The sequence below is a fragment of the Ceratotherium simum genome, chromosome 23, assembly GCF_057802395.1.
Source record: "Ceratotherium simum simum isolate JZ-2026a chromosome 23, ASM5780239v1, whole genome shotgun sequence".
Lineage (NCBI taxonomy): Eukaryota > Metazoa > Chordata > Mammalia > Perissodactyla > Rhinocerotidae > Ceratotherium > Ceratotherium simum.
In genome coordinates, this window is record NC_141922.1 from 9,883,160 (window position 1) to 9,904,897 (window position 21,738).

The following is a 21,738-nucleotide window of genomic DNA, read 5'->3' on the forward strand; positions in this document are numbered from 1 at the left end:
CCAGGAGAGGAGCTGTCGGTGCTTCTGCTCCTGAGACACAGAAATGCAAGAGACCCATGAAGAATTGTCTCTCGACAGCATTGGGCAGAACAGCCCTAGACTGTCTGCAGTGCCTACTCTGGGATGTTCCACGTGTGTTTCCTCATTCGCCACCCTCTGGGAGCCTATGGAGCTGGCCTCAGTTTCCCCATTTTGCAGATGAATAAACTGAGGCTCACTCCAATTACATTCCCTGAATGTTCAAATTGTGGCTCCTACCGATTACCCATTACTAACTCTGCCCCCCACCCTGAGGGAAAAAAAAACAGAAACTTGGGACGTTTGTCCTCCTTGCTCCCTTTCAAAACTTTACCCTACAAGACTCTGGAGTTCTTTTTCTCTTCTACCTTGTCATATTCTTCTTATCTTTCCAGAAGCAGTGCCAGGCTCACCTCCTCCATCAAGCCTTCCTTGTCCAGCACAGCTTGTGCTGATCTCTCCTGTCTCTTCTCTAACACAGAGCATCCTGTCTCATACTCTGGACCGGCAGCTCTGGAGACCACGCCCGTGCCTTCCCACACCCGCTCTCCCCACACAGGGCCTCGCGCAAAGCTTCAGGGAAAGCAGACCGACAAACAGGGACCCCCAGAAACAATCCAAAGCCCAGCAACTGCTGGTTTATGCCCTGAATTGATTCCAAATTTCAATTGACCACCCGCCTCCCGTTCCAGGATCCAGGGAGTGTGTGAGTGGGCTTGACTCTCCCAGAAAGAGAAGGGGAGGTTTTGAAGTGACTCGGGGAAGAGCTTGTTGAATAGCACCGAGTTTTGGTAAATCCACCCACGAGGTCGAGAGGCTGGACGTTTGCTTCCCAGCCAGTGTCAGGAATGAGTCTCATTCCCTCCAGAGGAGCGGCATGCGGTGCCATGACGCCTGAGCTGGACGCAGGGGACCAGGGGTCTATTTCAAGGTCCAGCGCTACCTGGCCGTGTGACCTTGGGGAAGACACTCACCTTTTCCAGACCTCAGTTTCTCACTTATGAAGTGTGACTGGGGGGAAAAGAGCAGCCAGATCCTCAAGGAGCCTTCCGCCCTTCCTTCTAGTCCCTGCTTCCTTGCCTCTGGGCCTGGGAGAGCCCAGCTTTGCCTTCATAAGAACCGAGTGCCTCCCTGCTGCCCCCACAGCCTGCTTCCTGCTGCCCCCCTGAGTGGGCCCAGCCCCCGCCCTGTAAAATGTAGCACTTGCTTTAAGGATGTGTTGGAAGAGGAGCTCTTGATTTGAATCCAGCCCCACCCTTCAGCCTTAACTCATCGCACCATCATCCTACCTGCCAACCATACCGCATACTTACTGTGTCAGGCCTTGTGCTGAGAACTTTCTATCCTCTCTCACTGACTCCTTGCAACAACCTCAGAATGTGGGTGCTTTTATCTCTATTCTGCAGATGAGGAAACTGAGGCTTGGAGAAGCAAATGGCTTATCCAGAGCCACAGAGCTGGTGAATGGCAGAGCCTGGGCTGGAAGTCAGATCTCCTGACCGCCTACTCAGTTCTTATAAATTGCATTGTTGTTGGTAGGAGATAGAATAATTGCGAAGGGAACCCTGCATTTGTCAGCTTTGCTGCATAGCAAACAGTCCGCAAATCTCAGTGACTTACAACAAATGCTATTTCTTACTCACATTGCGAGTAGACTGTGGGTCAACCACAGGTGGTCGACTGGCTCGGTGATATTCCTTGAGTTTTCTTGGTCGAATGTCCAGGCTGAAGGTAGTCACTACTTAGGACATGCCATGCCCACGTCAGAACTGAAAGAGCCAGGCAATCAAATTTAAACCTTCGGCTTAGAGATGGTGCACGCCATATCTGCTCACACTCCGTTGGCCAAGGCAAGGGAGATGGCCAGGCCCAGCACCAGCGGAGCAGGGAGCTGTAGTCCTCCCACAGTGAGGGGTGGGGGCAAGGGGCGGGTAATAAATGTTTGCATAATACAGTTGGCCACAAGCCACTGGGCTCTGCAGCCGGATGCGTGGGACTGACTCCTGGCTCTGCCTCTTCAGAGTTGTGTGGCCCTCCGTGTGCCTCAGCTGCCTCATCTGTAACGGGGATGGCAATTATAGCCCCGTATCAGGCTGCGAGGGCTGCCGTGACAAAGTGCCGCAAACTGGGTGGCTTAAACAACAGGAATGCATTTTCTCACAGTTCTAGAGGCTGGGAGTCCAAGATCTAGGTGCTGTTAGGGTTGTTTCCGGGGAGGCCTCTCTTCCTGGTATGTAGACAGCCACCTTCTCGCTGTCTCCTCACACGGCCTTTCTTCTGCCTGGTCTCCCTCTTCCTATAAGGACACCAGTCCTATGGGGTTAGGGCCCCACCCTTATCACCTCATTTGACCTTAATTACCTCCCTAAAGGCCCTATCTCCCGATACAGTCACATTGGGGGTTAGGCTTCAACATATGACTTTGGGGGGATGCAGTTCAGTCCATCACAAGCCCCTAATCTGTAGGGCTGTGGGATGATTTAGCGGGTCAGGCACTTAGGACAGTGTCTGGCTCACAGGGAGCACCGAAGAGATGCTAGGTTGCTATCTGTATTTGGTTGTAGTTTGTCCCACGTTGTCCTGATTGGACATCTCCCTGCGATGATGATTCCTTGTTCCATTTATCTTTATATCCTCGGCATCTATCTCAATTTCTGGCACAAACTAGGTGCTCAGAAAATATGTTTTTGGACTCCTACATAGTCCAACAGTTGATGGGAGCCAACCAGGGTTCGAGGGCCCCGGGCTGTGCTCCCAACTGTGTTACTAACCAGCGTGTGACCTTGAGCGAGGCACTGTCTTTTGTCAACCAGGAGGATCCATCACATGAAGACAGAGGTGGTTTTGCGAGCAAAATCTCAGCAGATTTCGTTTTCCCTTGGCCTTTTATGCCAACATTTGGGCAATGTTCAGAGCCAAAGTCAACTCAGAGAGGTCCTTTTTTACGAAGAGTTTATTATAAACTTCAAAGTGGCCGTAATTCTCCAACCTCCCCTGGGTACTGTCCCCCACCAGCAAAGCACTGCAATGACCCTGTGTGACAGGGCTGGGCATGGCTGGGCATTGGAAGACCTTCTTCTCGCTGCTTTGTGTCTGGGGAGGTTTCTGCGTCTGGCTTAGGAGTCTGGGCATGTTTTGATCTTGCTGACAGGCACAGAACCACCAGGCTCGGGGCGACCTCTTGGGATCACATGGCAGCTCTCAAATACCTTGTGTGTCTGTCTCTCTTTCCTAATTCGTGTTACCTTTCCCACGTCCGGCCTTGTTTAGGAATGGCTGTGTCTGAGGTCATTTGTTTAGCAGAGGGCTCCATTAGCCAGGGATGAAAAGATCAAAGGACGTGGGGACAGCTGGACTTTCCAAGTCCTCTGCCTGAGGTGGCTCAGCTCAGCAGTATGGGAGAGGAAAGCACCGTGTGAATGTTCTGGGCCTCCTCCCAGTTCACCACTAATTTATTGTTGGCATGATGAATAATTCAGTATGTATTGACTCTCTCAGGCTTCATTTCCTCATCTGAGAAATGGGAGCGATGACACTTGCCATGAGATATGCAATGTCTGGCCCAGAGTAGATGATGATGAAGAGATGATGATGATTGTGATGGTGATGACGATGATGATGATGAGGATGGTGGTGATGATGGTAATGATGGTGCTAATGGTGATGATGATGATGACGATGGTGATGAGATGATGATGATGGTGATGAGATGATGGTGATGGTGATGGTGATGATGATGAAGAAATGGTGATATAATGATATGATGGTGGTAGCTCAGACCTTAGAGAGCAGTTAGCTACATGCCAGTCATGCTTTAAGCACTTCATGTATGTTGACCTTCTTAATCTTCTCAGCAAACCTAGGAGGTAGGCACTATCAATATCCCTACTTTACAGATGAGGAAATTGAGGCACAGTGGGTAAGTGACTCACTGAAGGATGCACAGCCAGAGTGACAGTCCCCTAGCCACTGCAGGTACAGCCTTGAGGCTCACCTGATGTTAGTTATGCAGGACTGCGTCCTCCTCAAAGCTTGCCTGCATGTGGTGGGGGAAAGGGCATAAGCAACACATGTTGCTTCTTCTGGAAAGGAATTACTTTTGTGTGTGTGTGTGTGTGTGTGTGTGTGTGTGTGTGTGTGTGAGAGGAAGGTTAGCCCTGAGCTAACATCCCCTGCCAATCCTCCTCTTTTTGCTGAGGAAGACTGGCCCTGGGCTAACATCCATGCCCATCTTCCTCCACTGGAAAGTAATTACTTTTAATTAAACTCTTTCGTGATTTTCAAAAATTCCTCCTTTCGTGTTATTTCCAAGGAGAGTCAGAAGCAGGCCAGGCCCATCCTGGGCACCAACTCCATCCTGCTGGCTGGGGCGGCCGCTATGCAATGCTAATGTCCGTGGGCCTCCACGTCTTCCATCATTGACGTGCAGAGGTCAGCGAGCTCAGTGCACGGGTGTGGGTATGCTCAGAAGAGAGGGAGAGAAAGAAACCCAGGCCGTCCCCATCATTCAGAAAGTTCTTTTCATGCTTGCTTCCTCAGCACATATACTAAAATTGGAACCATACAGAAAGTTCTTTTCATGCCCACTCCCAGAGGGAAAGCATTTTACACACCTCACAGGTGACAAGAAGTAATACAGCACATGGCTACAGCTGCTGCAAGCCCAGGAGTTATTATTAATACCCCAGGCGGAATATTATTATTATCATTTGTTGCTGTTGTTGTTGTTGTTTAGGGAGGGCCCTCCCCCCACTCAGCATTTAGGAAGAAATCAGAGACAACAATAACATCTCCCTCATTCTCAGATTTAAGTACTCTCTCCCTTCACAAAATGCCCAGCAGTCTGTTTCCTGACAATTAGAATATTCCGGAGTCAGACTCCCTCCACCGCAACATGTGATCTGGGACTTACCACCAGCCCAGATGCAGGTACCACCTGCATGGGACTCTGTCCTCCGTCGTGGGGGGGAGAAGGGCTTCCAGCCCTTCTCTGCTGCTCACCCCACCATGACCCGCCCAGCTCCTGAGCCCATCTGAGCCTCGGTTCCTTCTGTCCGATGACAGGAGGCTGGAGCGTGCGGTCACACCGTGTGTGTGAAGCGCCTTAACCAGTGCAGGGTACCCGCCGTCTCAGAATTGGAGCTCGCCTGCTCTGGCCCGCTGTCTGGAGCAGGAAGTGGTGTGGAGGTCATGCGGGAGGAGCTTTCATTTACAGCTGGCACACGAGTCCCGAGGCTCGGGTCCCCTGACGCCCGCCCAGCGCTCTGTAACTGACTGCCCCCCCCCACCGGGGCGTGGTCCAGGACTCGGTGGCTTCACGTTAGCACTTAGTATTCACTCCTGAGTCTGGGCTTAGCACATTACAGGTGCTCTCTGGTTCAGTCTTCACGCCTGCTCGCTGTGGTAAGTCTGAGTATTTTTTTCTATTTTTCAGATGAAGAAACTGAGGCTCAGAGAGGTTCAGGAATGCCCCCGAGGTCGCACAGCTGGTAAGTGGCCGAGCTGGGATTTGAACCCAGCTCTCTTTGACTTCAGAACCTGTGCTCTTACTGGCGCTGCTTTCTCTGCCTTCAACAGTGTTGAGATGATTGCCCCCTTCCCCTCAAGTGTGGGAGACCGGACTTGCTTATCGTATGTCTCCCATTAGCTCCCAGGACACGGTAGGCTCTCCGTATATACACGATGTTTAGAAGGCAGCCCTTTCTGAGCCCATGTGGTCGAGCAGTGTTCAGGAAATGGGATGCTGGTCAAATTGTTGGAAAGTTCTGGTCAGCCGAGTATTTCCCCTTTTTGCCACCTTGAAATGCACGAATGGGTCGACCAACACGTACAAATGAGAAATGCATTCTGCCCCTGTTCTAAAGATGAGATGCTCCCTGCGCAGACTGTGTCTATAGACTATTTCGAAGATGGATGTGTCCTTCTTTGTGATTCAGAAAGTAGGACCTTGTCTTCGTGGTGGGAAGGAGGGCAGGGCAGGCGGTGGAGGTGAGGTCCAGCATGGGCCCCCGCACCCCACCCCACATCCAGGTAGGCACCACCAGATGCTGCTCTCTCCCCCAGCCTCTCTTCTGCATCCTCGCCGTGGCTCTGACTACATCCATTTTCTCCTGGTCCTGCTGCTTCTCCTGTCCCCCTCTCCCGTCACCAGCAACGCCCGTTGTCTCCTCTTCCTCATCCTTGACACCCACTCTCTTCATTGCGGAAGATTTCCTAGAACCTGTTTCTGAAAAATCTTTGAGAATGAACAAGCCTGACTTAGTAACATGACCGCAAATTAAATGCCTGATTTGAGTTCCGAAGTCTCCAGAGAAACCCCAGAGTGGGGGTGGAGGTGGGTGTACATTCTGGGGCCACCAGCACGGACAGTGGGTGTGGTCTGCTAAGGGCTTCGGTTTTCAGACCACTTTAGGGGTGCTGAGGCGGCCCAGCAGCTGGGCTAGTGGTCCCCACCCCGTGTCAACCGGAAAAGCTCGGTTTCAGTAGCTCGTTTCTGCTTGGGTAAGATCCAGTTTAAAGAAAATGTGAAAACCACTATCTAACAGCAAATGCTCATGTCCAGAAATCTGGAAAGCTGTTTCTGGCTCTGGCTCTGCCACATCACACTGTGTGGTGTTTGCCAAGTCCCTTCCCTTCACTGAGCCTTGGTTTCTCCACCTGTACAGTGGGATATGGACCAAATACAGCTAAGCTAGACCCTAGGCTGTGGTTTCCTGGCTGGGGCAGCAGGGACCCTTTGATGATGCTCATGCAGATTCCTGGGTTGACAGGAAAGAGCTGTTGGGGCAGAGAACTGAGAAGGGGTGTTGTTTGATAAAAACAACTCCATCCTCTGTGGGTTCCCCGGTCAGGACAGACCCAAGCCACGCACACCCCTGGGTTCAGGAATGAGTGCCCCGTGGCTGACAGAGACCATTCCACCATTCCAGGGAAGTCAGACTCTGAGGCTCCAGGCTCTCCGGGAAACAGACCCGGGGACCCCACAGAAGCGCCAGGTGCCTCGCCATGTGCTGTGCACCACACATCCTGCCCCAGCCACAGAGGAGCCCCGCAGGCAGGACTCACACTTGCTTGCACCGCTCTGGGCGGCTGTACAGATACTCTGTGGTTTTGCAGTATTTTTGGCTTTGTTGTTTTCGCAAAAGCCAAAGGAAGTCTGTAGGCCGAGCTGTGCCTCACCCTCCCCGAGGACGGCTGATCGGCTTGGTTGGGGACAAGCAGAGCTCAGCTAGGAGAGGAAACCTCCAGACACAAGGTCCAGAGGTCAGAAGGCACCTGCTCTGAGCTGCACCCTGTCCCAGGCCATTCATGGGCAGGGCTGGTCTGAGGTTGTCGTCGTAATCATCTCATTTTCCATAGGAGGATGCAAGGTCCAGAAATGACCAAGACCCCCCAACTTTCACTACGCACAAACCAGAATGAACCTCTGCTCCCTGAGCTGGAGCACTTTTCCCTCTGCCTTCAGTCCACAAGTATTTGAGGGGCTACCACTGTTCTCAGCAGGGGGACACAGCAGCAAGGGACCCAGATGAAGTCCCTGTTCTCCTGGTAGGAGGGAGCCAGACAGACAAAGAAGGAATTCAGTATACAATGGAGTGTCATTTTGTGGTTGTCTGTGAAGGAAAATGCAGTGGAGCAAGGGGCTAATGACAGTGATGCTGTTTTAGGCTGATCCGGGAAGGCCCCTCCAAGGAGGGCATTTGGACAGAACCCTGAATGCAGCGAGGGAGCAAGCCATGTGGCTTCTAGGGTAAGAACATTCTAGGTGAAGGGAACAACATGTACAGAGGCCCCGGGGCAGGGAATTTGCTTGTTGTACCATCACACTGTTTGATTCTGATTCTCCCCCACTCTCCCAGCAACACGGCTACTACTCATCTCGAATATTCCCTCCATCTGTCACCTCCAAATATCTAGGGGTGTGGCAGACGGTAGTGGTTGTGTAGCAAGAAAAATCAAACAGAATTAAATGAGGCAGAAGGAAGGTGTATCTCTAACAGGAAATTACTTGTCTCATTTCTTAATCCTCTTTGTACAGTTCACTCTCGGGTGACATTTAAAATAGGTTTATATTCTTGCTTTGCATTTATTCTCGAAACGCATGTTCAAACCAGTTCTATGAGTTTTTAGCGCACTGTAATCCACTATTTCAGGCCTATCTTCGCAAACAAGGCAGGAACCTGGATTCCAAAACCACAGAAATAGAGCAAGAAGTCGTGTTAGGGCTGCACCACTGACTCGAGTTGACCTCAGGAGGGGGAGCTGTAGCATCAGAGCTGGGGGTGGGGTGGGGCATGGCCATTAGCAGGCTGGGACCTTAGGCAGGCCTGTCCCGTCTGGGGGCTCAGTTCACCCTGCCATCTGATGGTGGTATTGATGCCGGACTGGCTCCTGCTGGACAGCTCATGGGTCGGGCGTGCTAGAAGGGACATGCATTGGAAGTTAGGGCCCCAGGTTCTATCTTGGTGCCACCAGACTCCTGTAGCTTGGGCAAGTCAGGTCCCTTCCCTGAGCCTCAATGTCTTTACCTGGAAAAGGAAGCAGAAAGGTATGGGCCTCCCTGCCTTCCTCTGCAGTCCTGAAGTGCCACAAGCCTTTGCCTCCAAGGCAGGCAGCAGCCAGGCACGGGGAGGGAGCCTTCCGGCAGCTCTCCTTTGATTCTGTAGACTTATGGCCCTTAGCAGAGAGACGCCCAATGAAAGGGGCACAACATTGGTGGTCCTGCCTCAGGCATTCAGATAAGAGCTTAGAGCGGTCCTCACCTCTCCCTGATCTGGGACCTGTGGCTCCAGAGCCGGAAGCTCATTTCTGTGAGCTTAGGAATGTCTCTCTTTCCTCAGGTCCCTGAAGGACTTATTAAGTCCTCCATTAACTGAATCTCATTCAGCTGGAAAAATAATAATCAGAAAGCAGTTTTGCCTGGTTACCAGTCTGTGGGCTCCTTGAAAGTGTCCCATAAGGAATGCTCAAGAAGCTTCTGTCCCGTGAGACTCAGAGCCAGCCCTGCCTGCTTCCTCCCCAAGGAGCAGGCAGCCTGCTGGTCGACCAGCAAGCCCATTGTCAATCAGCATCATTGCCTTATCCATCTGTCCATCTACCCATTAGACAGTCCCCATGAGGGGCCGGGGCCAAGGGCACCATACCAGGACACAGAACTAAATAAGACACTGTCTGTGCCCTCAGTGGCAGTTCAGGCTCAACCCGCCCACTTTCTCCTTTTGGTCGAATTCCAGAGAGTGCATGGCTGAGCTCATGCGCAAGGTCACAAAAACGCAAACATTCAGAAACTTTCACCTCTCTACATTGTCTGTTTTGCCCGATGTCTGCCCCAAATTCATAGGCTTTACACGTTCTGTGTTTACTAGCTAAAACTAACGTCTCTCTCTTCAGTGAAATCAGATTTTCTTCTGTTCAGTTCCATCCATTACGTCCGAGCCTCACCAGAATTCTGGGGGAAAGGGGAGGAGAGGGCTTCAGGGAAGTGTTCGTGGGAAGGTGGTACTTGAAACGTGAAGTTCACTGGCCAGGAGGAAGCAGGAGACAGAAAGGCGCTCCATCAACAAGGGCGTTTTATTGATAATAACGTACTTTAATATGTGGAAAGTGGAACAGCACAGGTGTAAGGTCTGGAATTTGACTTTATTCTACTTATGAGCTAATAAGTTAGCCTGTTAGTGTTTCATGGACGCTGGCGGAAGACAGGAGACTCCCGGGTCAGAGACAAGGGCCGTTATTACTCACGGCGCAGCCAGCAGCATTACCGTCAGGTCTGTGTTGGCTCCCTTCGCCCCTGAGGCCACGGGGGCCAGGCAGATGGCCCAGGCAGACACCTGCACGTGTGCTGGGCTGCAGTACAGAACAGGAACCCCGAGCTTGGAGAATCCACCGTTGTGTATCCAACATGAAGCAAGCCACTTTTTTTGCCCCAGAGGGAGACTTTCCCTCATGTTTCATGATTGTTTACGGCAAACACAACCCTGAAAACTGACCCAGATAAAGAGCGGTCAAGGCCTTTTATTCTTAGCCTGCTCAGAAATCACGTATGAATGTGGGACCCGTGGAGGAGTGTCTCCTAACAGTAAGTCGGCATTGAAAGTCTGGATTTGAATCCCTGATCCAACACCTGCTAACTGTGAGATTAGGCGAATTGCAATCGCTGGGCTTCTTTTAACCTCAGTTTTCTTTTCTGTAAAATGGGGATGATACCCACCTTCAGGGGATTGTTAAAGATTGTGGAAGAGTACTCTTCTAGGAGCATGGTAGGAAACAAAACACAGTCTCTGAGCTCAAGGAACCTAGTTTCATGGAGAATCTTGTCAGCTACACACAAGGATATAATGTCGGAAAACAGAGGCAGGGGAAAATGCAGAGGGTGATACATACCATGATTCAGGGATACAGAAGGTTCAGAGGCAGTCTCTCCAAGGGGCTGAGATTGACCCAGCACCCCAAGTTAAGTAGAGGGGATCTTAACATCTGTGGGAAGAGCATTCTGGGCAGGGCAGATAGCCTGTGCAAAGGCCCTGTGCTTGGCATGCTCATGGGAGAGCACAGGGGCCAGTGTGGCTCAAGCAGGGTGAGCACAGAAAAGGCATAGAGAGTGGGGCCAGAGAGTAGGCAAGGAGCAGCTCTTGTAGGAGGGGGATGCTTTCTGGGGATGGTTCATTCCAGACGCTGCTCGTCGTCTGGGGCTCTCGCCCATCTCAGAACACAGGTGGGTGCTGGGCTCCATGTTAGCGGCCAGGTTGATCCTGCAATCTGAACACCCCTGCCGGATGTCACCAGAGGTTGTTCCTCTAACCCTGTCAGGAGCCTGTGGGTGCCCCTGTGAATCATTAGAGTTAAAATCTCCCCATGGATGTCAAGGGACCTGAAAGGAAAGTTATCTCTTTAAGCCACATGTCAATGTCTAAACCTCGGCCCCAGACCAGCCGGGACTCCAGCCTCCTTCTGGGCATAAGCTCTTTAGAACCAGCGACAGATCCCTGAGGCGGGGGTGGGGTGGGGCTTTCACAGTTCTGCATAGTCTTTCCTTTGTCACAATCGAGGCAATCCCTTTTGTTACTGGGACAGGTGTCAGCCTGGAAGGGCATGCTGTGCGACCCCCTAAACGCCTGACCACGTTACAGGCTTCAAAGGTTGTATGGATGTCTCTGGACTCTGAATTTAGCACCCTCAATCTACACACATAAGAAGCTTTGTGGATTTAAATTCCTTTTGTGCAGCTCAAAATATGAAAACACATCCAGCACCTTCTCATATGACCCTAATCCGAGTTAATCGTGTTTCTTGGGGCGCTTCTCCAGCCCGCCCCTTCTGAACCGCGGTCTGTGCCTCAGGGAATCTGCATCTCCTCCTCCAGCTCCCCAGCACAGGAGCAAGCCAGCGGTAGTGGGGTGAGAAGAGAGAAGAGGAAGATTAGCAAGCACGAGAAAGGGTCCTCCCAACCTGCCAGCACTTCTTGGGTGTGGGGACATGGGCAAAGGGTCAAGTCAGTGCAGGAAGGAGTGGGGAAACTGAGGCCCCAGTGGAGACAGGCTTCCCAAGGCACCAAGATGGAGACCGGACTGCTCTCCAGGCTCCAGGGGGCTTCGTGTGCACCCCCCTCCAGTCCAACCTCTATACGCCAGTTGTGTCACTACCATCTGCTGCTCACCAACCATCAATGGCTCCCCATTGCCTTCATCCCAAAGTCCATGTTCCTACAGACTTCCACGACCTGGCCCCCGCCCATCGTGGCCACTCTGAAGGGCTCCCTGTTTTCCATGACTCTATCAAGTCCTCCATCTCCATCGCTGGAAGCTGCCTGGCTTACGCCACCCTTCCACTCTCCCCTGTGAGTGCCAAAGCTCCCCTGTCTTCAAAGCCCATCTCCATGGCCACCTCCTCCACAGAGCCTTCCCTGTCCTTCAGTTGTTACCAACCTACCACTTCCAAATCACTGGGGCCCTTGGCGTTCCTCCTTAGAGGTGTTGGTCCCTCACGGGCAGAATTGTATGTATGAACTGCCATGTGCTAGATCCTGGAGCTGGGCCAGCCGGGCTTCACTACCTAGTGGTGGAGAGAGACCCACCACCTGGTGTGTTCAGTGAAATATTATAGGTGTCCTCACAGGCCCAGGTGAGAGGCCGGGCAGTGTAGCATCGAAGAGCAGGCTCGGGGATCAGCCCCAGCCCTTCCTAGATGTGTGACCTTGAGAAAGCTACCTAAGTCCAAGGGCCTCAGCTTTCCCATCTGTAAAATGGGGTTGATAGTACTACCTCCCCCATTGGACCCTGGGGAGTCCCTGAGAAGCTGCGTAGCCTGGGGATAGCTCAGCCTCTCAGAGCCCAGCTTCCTCCTCTCCTGCAGAGCAGAGCTAAGGGTACCCACCCCAGAGATCCACTGGGCGCCTTGCCAGGGGCCCGGCCCAAAAATGTGTTAGATATTGACCCTGCAGGATGGGCAGACTGCACGGACAGGATGAGGAGGCGGCTGGGGCTGCCAACCAATCCAGAGAGAGACAGAGAAGAGACTACTAGTGGCCACCAGATCTGCTTAGAGATGTTCTGTGGGCCTTTGTCCACAGGAAAAATAATGAGCATTCTCTGATAGCTCGATATTTAAGTCTAGCGGGAGTCAGAGAGCCGATGAGTGAGGCGAATCGGTGGCAGAGAGGGGCCCAGGAGTGGGTGGGGGTCAAACCACATTCCCCACCTGTAGCAGCCATGGGCTAAAGGGGGCTTGCCCTGTGGCTCCCCGCTGCGTCTGCTATGATCCTGTAGGAGGCAGTGCTGGGGAGGTGGCTGGTGGTTGGCACCTGGGAGGCTGGGGCTCGGGCTTGTTAGAGCGCCCCCTAGTGGGACCTGGAATTTGGTGAGCCTGGAACCTGTGGTGCCCAGGGGGAGCCCAGGTTCTGTCCCTGCCATGGGCCATCTCAGTGGCCTGAGCCTGGACAAGAAGACCTCCTGATGGGTGAGTTCAGGGCAGCAGTGGGAGCAGGGTTGGGAGCATTCCAGAAAGAGCAGCTACTGGAGGCGGGAGGGGAGCTGGGGCTCGGGGGATCCAGCTGGCTCTAGCCAGCTCTTCGTGCCAATCCTCTGCAGCACTCAGAGCTGTTCCTGGAGCAGCTTGGTTCCCTGGGGTGGGAGGCAGGGTTGCCTGCAGGGCACGCCTCCAGGGGCTGCCGCTTGCATAGACTTTGGAGTTATGAAACTGGCAGGACGGTGAGGCCCCCTTCAGCATCCTGGCAGGATGCAAATGGTGCCCTCACAGTGGGCCACTGAGGGTGGTTAGTGGAGGGTTATTCACAAGGGCGTGGTCTGGGGTAGGGAACCCACAAGGACAGTGTGGTTCCTGGGGATGGAAACAGTGGGGTGTTTCCCCAGCCCCAGGCTGAGGACGGAGATAGACCTGGACTCCAAGACAGAGCCAATGACAGGAGCAAGAGGCCAGCCCATGGCTGCCCCACAGGGAGGGGGCCAGGGCCCCCCGACCTCGGTCTGGTTTCTCCCTACAACCTCCTGCCTGCGTTCCCATGGGCCAAACCCCCATAAACCAGCCAGCGGGGGAGCCCATAGATGCAGGCCCCAGGGCCAGCCCCTGAGCACAGAACATCATGGGAAAGGTGGAGGGAACGTCTGGAGGGAAACCCCCCGTGCCCAGCTCCCTGCCTGAGCCCCCCGAAGGTTTGGGTGCACTCCTTCAGCCCGCCCTGGCAGGCAGGACCAGGACGTGGGAGGTGCCTTTCTGTCGGCCCTGGCTTTGCCTCCTACCAGCATGATGTAGGCAAGCCATGACCCCCCTGGGGCCTGATCAGGAGACGCCACTGCTTCACACCCTGCAGGGGCTTCCCAGGCTCCCAGGACGGGGCCCCAGCCCTTATGTGGCACCAGACCCTGCCTGGCCCAGCCCCGCCCTCCCGCCCCCCCGTCTTTGTCTCTGGGTTTCTGCTCCACTCGACCTTCTCTTTTTCAGTTCCTTTGGACTTGCCTGCCCTCCCCGACAGGCCTTTGCACCTGCAGCTTCCCCTGCCTGGAGGCTCTTGTCCTCTGCCTAGTTACGTGTCCATCCCACAGGCCTCAGGCCATTACCACCTCCTCGGGACATCCACCAGCTCCATCCTGTGCCCTCTCCTCCGTAGCACTGAAGGTGGCTGTATCAGGCAGGGTTCTCCAGAGAAATACAACCAGTAGAATATATGCACATGTATATTAAGAGATTTATTTTCAGCAATTGGCTCATGCGATTGTGGAGCTGGCAAGTTCAAAATCTGTATGGCAGGCCAGCAGGCAGGAGACTCAGGCAAGAGCTGATGTTATGGCCTTAAGGATAAAATCTGTCGGGCAGGCCAACAGGCTGGAAACTCAGGCAAGACTTGATTTGTCTGTTATAGTCTTGAGGCAGAATTCCTTCTCCGGGAAACCTCAGTTTTTGCACTTAAAGCTTTCAACTGATTAGACAAGGCCCACTCACATTATTGAGGATAATCACCTTTACGTAAAGTTGACTGGTTATAGATGTTAACCACATCTATAAAATACCTTCACAGCAACACCTGGACTAGTGTTTGACCAAACTACTGGGCACCATGGCTTAGCCAAGTTGACACACAAAATTTAACCATCATGGCTATTGTAAAATTTTTGTGTAATTTCTTAATAATCTCAGCGTCGGCCCGACTCCATAACATTAAGTTTCAGGAGGGCAAAGACGAAGGTCATTTACTTTGTCTGAGCGTTGTTTTGTCCAGCACTTAACAGAGCGGCTGCTACATAGCAGGCCCCCATAAATTATTGCGTGAAAGAAAAGTAGCAACAGAGAGACTGCAAAGGGGGTGCCCGTGTGCAGATCAGAGGGTGCTGCCCAGACGAGGCGAGGCGTCCGGTGCAGAGTTACTGGCACGTAGTCAGTGTTCAGCTCCATGCGTGTCCTCCTTCATCTAAACCCCACCCCCATCCCCACGCCACACACATGTACCTTCAGTTCCTCAAATTATGATGATACCAGGACAAGGCGCAATTTTCCTAGTGTTCATACTAACGACCATTTACTGAGGCCCAGGAATTAATCTAGACACTTTCTGTATCCATAAACCCTTAGCATTGCTTCTGATGCATACTAAATATTCACTACTCTAAATAAGAATTTTATAATGTGGGGGCTCTCTGTTATAGTCCCCAGGGAATGTGACTGTCAGGGCTAACTAAGTATGCATTAATGTTTTAGCTCAACTGAGTCTGGGATGGGCAGGGGCTGCCATCATTGTCCCATTTTGCAGATGAGGAACTGAGGCCCAGAGACGTGGACTGAGTCCCGAGGTGGCTCCGTGTCAGGGCTGGACTGCAGGCCGCTGCCCAGGGCAGGGGCTGTTTACTTAGTCCCCTGGGAGGCACAGGGAGGAGAGAGGCCTGTGGGTCAGCACAGTTGTTGGCTGGGTTAATTAGAGACCTGGTTGTTACTCTGTGGAGGGGAGAAGCGGCCACCCCCACACTCCTGTCACCCCTGTTTACCTCTCTGTGGCGGGGCCACCTCTCAGGCCTCACCTTGCCGTGGCCAGGGTCCTCTCGGGTGAGATTTTGCACAAGGAACTGGGTCCGGCTGCAGCCGGGGCTGGTCCTTCCTGATCTGGGAGGACAGAGGCATCGAGCGGGTCCAGGTCCCGGCTGGGCCGAGGGAACAGGGTGCCAACTTCATGGTGACCCAGCGGGTGGAGCTGAGCTGGAGCCACGGACCAGGGAGAAAACAGAACAGAAAAGAAGGGCTCATGCTCGTCCCCGCCAGGCCCCGCACTGGGCCGCACGCAAACCCAGTCAGTGCTCACACTGCCGTCGCTGAGTGGGCATCCTCACTGTCCCTCTCCTGCAGTTCAGACGCCGGGCGCAGGGCAGACCCCAACCCTGACCCGACAGCGCCCGCTGGGCCCTGCCTCGCCTGGAATCCCGCCTCACCACCTTCCGGGGGAGGGTCTGGGGCCGGTCTCGACAACTGTGGGCCTCTGTTCCCGCCTCTCAAAGATGGAGATGGTACCCAGTGCCAACGCCTCGACTGGTGTGGGCTCAGGCAGTTTGATCCACGATCATGCTTAGAACAGGGTCCGGCAGAGAGAAAGCCCTCCATAAATGTGGGTATCCTTACTGTCAATAGATTAATTATTACTCCATGCGGCCAGCTCAGGCAGGGACGCTTTTTAACCTCTATTTCACGGACGGTGGCCTTAAAGTGCAGGCAGCCCCTGTAGCATCCCTGGGTCACACTGCAAAGGGCCCGGTGCCTTTCGGACTCTCCCTGCAGGGCCCTGCCCCTGGCCGCAGCAGCCGGACCAGCTCCTGGATCTCTCCACGTCAGGCCTCAGTGGGCTCTTTCTCCGTTCCGTCTCAGCCATGACGCCTTCAAGCTCCTTCCCCCGGGAGCTGTGAAACAGCCACGCAGGGCAGCTGCGGGAACAGAGTGGGTTCCGTCTAAGGAGGCGGATGTGTCTTGGAGTTCAGGGCCTGGCTCTCCTCTGGGCTCTGGCACCATTTCCCTGTGTGTCGTTGGACGAGCAACTTCCCGTTGCTGAGCTCAGCCTGCATGTCTGTCAGATGAAGTGGGGCCGGGATGATGGGGTAGGGGGGTTACTGGTGCTCCGTGCAGGAAAACAAACCACTGGGGGGATTTCAGTAACAAAACCCAACATTCGGGAGCACTCGACACGTGCCAGGCACCACGCTCAACGCTTTACCTGCATCGACTCATGTGTTTCTCGACACCACCCTTTGCGGCAGGTACTATTCTTATCTGCACGTCACGGATGAAGAAACCGAGACCAAAGCTTCAGGCAGAAGGATTTGATTCACGGGATCTGGTGCTTGCGAAGTTGTTGGAAAGGTGACAGGAGAGAGGCCTCCCCTATTTTGGTCCTGCTACTCCAGGCTGAGCCCCAGAGGCCAGGAAGCTACAGGAAGCCAGGGCAGAATCCACGGCTGCCCTGCAGCCTGGAGGTGGGGGAGCCAGGGAGACAGCACAGTCCACCACTGCGGGAGGGAGGACAGCCCCTGCCTCCCTTCTGCCTATCCAACCCCTATTGGCCGAATCTCAACTGCATCCAGAGCCGTACGGGCAGGGGAAGCTGGGAAATGTAGTTTCCAGACCTGCAGCCCCTGAGTAGAGGGGAGAGGGCACAGAGGACGGAGGAAAGAACCCTCTCGTGAATAGGCTGCAACTAGCATTGGGGTCTTACGAGCAGCAAGACACAAGATGCCCCGAAAGCCCTCACACGCCGACAGCGTTAATGCTCAGAGAATTTGGGCGTGTGAACTGCAGACACTCCGCTAGCCTCTACCGCTCTGCTGTTTGCGGACCCCTTCCCTGCAGGCTCTCAGAGGTCATGGCCAGTAGAGCAGAACGCAGTGCAGGGTTGGCCGTCCAGTCCCTCGAGGAATGGAAACAACTACTGCAGCAAAGGGGAATCATCATTTTCATAATACCCTGGTGGGTTCTTTCATGCCTGGTTTCATGTGGTCTTTTAAAAAACTGTCCCCATTGGGCAAGCCAGGGGTTCTGTCAGGCTTTTTACAAAGAGGAGCCCGATATGTAGGGAGGGAAGAGAATGGACATGTATGGTGCATTTACTCTGTGTCTGTGCAAGCATCTGACCCTATAGCAACCCGCCATGTGGGCACTATTAGTCCCGCTGTTTGGATTCAGAAACCGAGTGTCAGAGCGATGCAGTGCCTTTTTCATGAGCACACAATGAGAAATGGGAGGGGTCGGGATTTGAACCCAGGTCTGTCTGTGCCATTTTTTATTCCCACAACTGTTAGTGGTGATCCACTAGCAGGTTCCTCACGGAACCAGAATAGATGGACTCCTAGTGTCCGGGGACCATGCCAGGGCTGGAGAGCAGTTCAGGAAAGAGTCTCTCTCCCTTGATGGAAGGTTTGGGGCCCTTCGCCAGTCGATTCTTGTTCCATGCCACCCTGGGCCACCACGTGACGCCAGCCAGGACCCCAAGGCTGGGACATGGCAGGGTCCGATTTCCAACTCAGAAGGTTCACGGATGCTAAATCCCCACGAGGACTCGTCATGTGCGCAGGACGGGTTGAGCCGGGGAGCCATCCTCGCTGTGCGTCCCGCAGCTGGTGTGGGAGGAGGCAGTGGCGGCAGGAGGAGCTGGGCCTCCTCGGGGGTGGGAGGTGGTGGCAGACAGAGGCGGCAGCTGCGACCCTCTGGCCTGTCGATTTGTTCCCTTCCCTCCACCGTCTGCTCGGCTGCTGTGAGGACATTTGCTGTGGGGCCTCGGGGGCCTCTCTGGGCCCCACTCTCTTCTCCAGAAAGGCGAAGCCCTTAACCTGTGCAGGACGCCACGCCAGGCACCAGGCGCACCACGAGGCAGAGGAAAGACACCGTGACCTCTGCTGCTGGCTGTGGCAGAAGCTTGTGCCAGGCCCTTTCTCCCACCGAAGACTAGAAGAGCTGGATAAGATAGAACTCCAGCTCTTTGAAGGCGTTCGAGAACAACCAAGGCAGCCAGGACTTGAGGGGTGGAGACCCCTGAGAGAAGAGAAACGAGTGGGCTGAGCCCCACATTCCCTGCCGCCCTCCTGCCAGAGGGACGTGCCGACTCATAGAACGGTTCAGAGGACAGGCTGTGAGCAGCAGCTCAGTCTCACAAGGCTGGGGAGTAAAAGAAATAAAATAATAAAAAATAGATTTCAGGACTACCAAGTCAGCCAAAACCTAAAGGACCAAGAACCTAGAGCAAAGGGAACCACAGGGAATAGAGTCGTTCTGTGCCTCTTTCTCCCCTCGAGGCGTTGCCAGTAGTGAAGTTGTGTGGGACCGGAGCCTGAGAAACCAAGCTGAAAACAGAGGGTGAGAGGGTGAAAGGCTGGACCGAGCTTCTGGCAATCTCACCAGGCAGGGAAGACAGAAATCGGAGATGAGAGCCTGCAAGGAAGAGGAGCCTCAGTTGGCGCCCAGCTATCCTGTGAGAAGGGCTATGCCCTGTAACTAAGGGCCAACAAGAGCTAGCCAGTTGTCATGAAGACTGAAGTGCAGCCCCAAGCATCCCCATCACCATTTGGAACAAGGTGTGTGCCCTGCTCTACCCACCTCCCAGGAGAGGACAGATGCCTCTCTGTGTAAGGACAGCCTCACCTGGAGCCTCTGCACCTTTGGCATCCACAGTGTCCACAGTTACCAGGCATGCCAGGAGACAGGACCAAATGACCCAAGAGAGAATAAGAGAGGAAACAGACAGTAGAAATAGGCCCACATGTTGTCCTAATGTCACTAGGCGTAGACATAGTCTTTAAAATAACTGTGATGAATAATTGCAGGAAGAGAGATGACAAGATGGAGAATTTCACCTGCAAACTAGAACTTCTAAAAAAAGGACTCAGAAATTCTAGAACTGAAAAATACACTAACTGAAATGAAGAACCTAATATATGATTCAAACAGACTAGACACAGCAGAAGAGAGGAGGGACAAGGTGGTATCCATCTCAAGAAGTTGGAAAGATGAGAAGAAAGGAAATAAGGAAGGTGAGAGCAGGAACTGATGAAATGGAAGGCTTAGCCGTGTCTACGTAGAAGGAGCAGGAGGCGGAAGTGTGGGTCAGAGTGCTGGCTTTGCCACCATCTTGCTGTGTGACCTTGGACAAGCCATTTGCCTTCTCTGAACCTCAGTTTCCCATTTCAGGGAAACAAGCATGGTTACCCATTTGGCCCAGTTGATGTTAGGGTCACACAGAGGACAGTGTGGCAGCTCTTTATCAGAAGTGCTGATATTGCCACCAACCTGCCGTGCTCAGTCATTTCACCGACAACCATAATGCAGGAGGCTCCGCAAAGAGCTAGGAGGGCGTCCCAGCCTTGGCATGGCTACTGTGTGGTTCAGCAGGCGAAAATGGAACATTCAGACACCCATCCTGTTCATTCACTTGGTTTTCCAAGCATCTGAAACAATTCCTCGCTCAGTGGCTGGTAATTGCCGCCATCTCCCTATTGCCAAGGGAGTTCGTCTTCATTAGGGACCCTCCTTAGGGAAATCCTTGCTTTCTGAGTCCTTGAAAGGGCGCTGACATGTGTCAACATTGTGCTGGTGACCCCACTAGGCTGTCACACACATGGTCTCCGTGCCTCCTCCAATATTCCAGCGCGTGGCCGTGAGGTGACTGCCGCTCTGCAGACGGGACAGGGAGCCGTGTCCTCGCCCCTCCCTCTCCCCTTTTCTTTGTTTTGGGGAGTGGTGCCGGCCTCCCTCACCGCACACATTGGCGCGCAAAGCTCTTTGGCCTGTGGCGTCTTGGCCTGGGTTCCATTTCGAGGAGCCAGGGCTGGCGTCCCCATGTGTTGCCGGCTGCCTCACTAACAAGTACAGGGAAGTCACGCATCCCTCGCTTCTTCCCTGGGGCCGGGGAAGGGGTGGAGGCCGGTTCTTGCTTTTCCACTGCAGGTTTTTCCTGAGCTTTTGAAAGTGCTAATTAATTCCAGCCCAGAAGCCGGGGCTGGGAGGTGGGGTTCAAATGAGCACCCTGGCCCCAGATGTGTCTCCCAGGACATGCCAGATGGACAGGAGGAGTGTGTTGCCGTCCCCTCGCTCCTGCATCTCAGCCTTGCCCTCTGTCCCAACTCTCACCCCACCCCCAGCATCAGCTTAGAACATTCCTGTCTCTCTCAGGGAGCCAGGACTTCGCTGGGAGCCTGACCTCTCATTCAGAACCCTATTCGATCAATGCAGTTCAACAGCCATCTGTGTAAGTGAGCTTGTTTCTGCCCTTGGCATCAGGTTACAGAGTCAGTAAGAACATCATGATCCCTGCTCATTGCAAAGACAACTGTAGTGAGACTGTGTCACTCTTCTGCTCAGACCCTCCAGCAGGTCTCATGTACTCAGAGAAGACCTAATCTTGATAATGGCTTCCACAGCCCCGCACGCTCTCTACCCCACCCACATACAGGCCTTCTCCTCTCTGATCCCATCCCCTGCTCCTCTCTTCCACACTGATCCAGGCAGACCAGCATCCTTTCTCCCAAAGGCACGGGGGCCTTGCGGATGCCTGGAAAGCTCCCACTGTAGAATCTTTCATGATGTATCCTAGCCACACAGCCCAGGACCTGGCGCGGCGTAGGCCCCAGCAAATATGCAGTGAGTAATATCAAATGAATGGACAGACCTTGCTTGGTTGACAGCCCCAAGAAGTGAGCAGAATAGGTGTTATCAGCTCCATTTTCCAGTTGAAGGAATGGTTCAGAGAGGGTAGGTAACTTGTTCACAGCCACACAGCCAATGGGTGACACAGCCCAGTGAGAGTCAGAATCTTCCAACCCTTAGTCTGTGCTTTCTTGCTGAGATCTCGCCTCTGAATTGTTGGCTCTTGCCTTTCCCTACATTCACTTCTGCATTTCTTCATGCCATGCGTGTGCCAGGTGACAGGGTCACAGCAAAGAAGGAGACTGAGTCTCTAACCTCATGAAGCTCCCAGCCCAGGGAGGAGACAGAGAAGTAAACAGTGCAGGCAGAGTGGAGCCAGGGCACTGCGGGAGTCAGGAGAGGCCCCTACTCACGCGAGGAGTGGGCAGGCCTTCCTCCAGGAGTCAGCGCTAGCTACGCTCTGAAGAATGAGTAAGAACGAAGCAGAATGGGATGGATTTTCCAGACAGTGGGGACAGCCTGGGCAGAAGGCCAGAGGCAGGAGCAACTGTGACCTCTGGATCAGTCATGTTGCTTCAAGTTACAAGTAATCTGCTGTGT

General features: G+C 53.6%; 1 protein-coding gene across 5 annotated transcripts in view; it reads left to right on the plus strand.

Moving 5' to 3' along the window:
* ST3GAL1 (ST3 beta-galactoside alpha-2,3-sialyltransferase 1) overlaps positions 1-21,738 on the plus strand; it is an 89,518-nt gene that overhangs the window by 48,194 nt on the left and 19,586 nt on the right. For 3 of the 5 annotated variants that reach the window (XM_087447426.1, XM_087447425.1, XM_087447427.1), the window contains exon 2: positions 5,453-5,507. The gene's annotated coding sequence lies outside the window, so the exon portion shown is untranslated. Of the gene's footprint in view, positions 1-5,285; positions 5,422-5,452; positions 5,508-7,602; positions 7,769-21,738 lie in introns of those variants that run through there. The other 2 variants (XM_087447428.1, XM_087447429.1) reach the window with 2 other exon arrangements.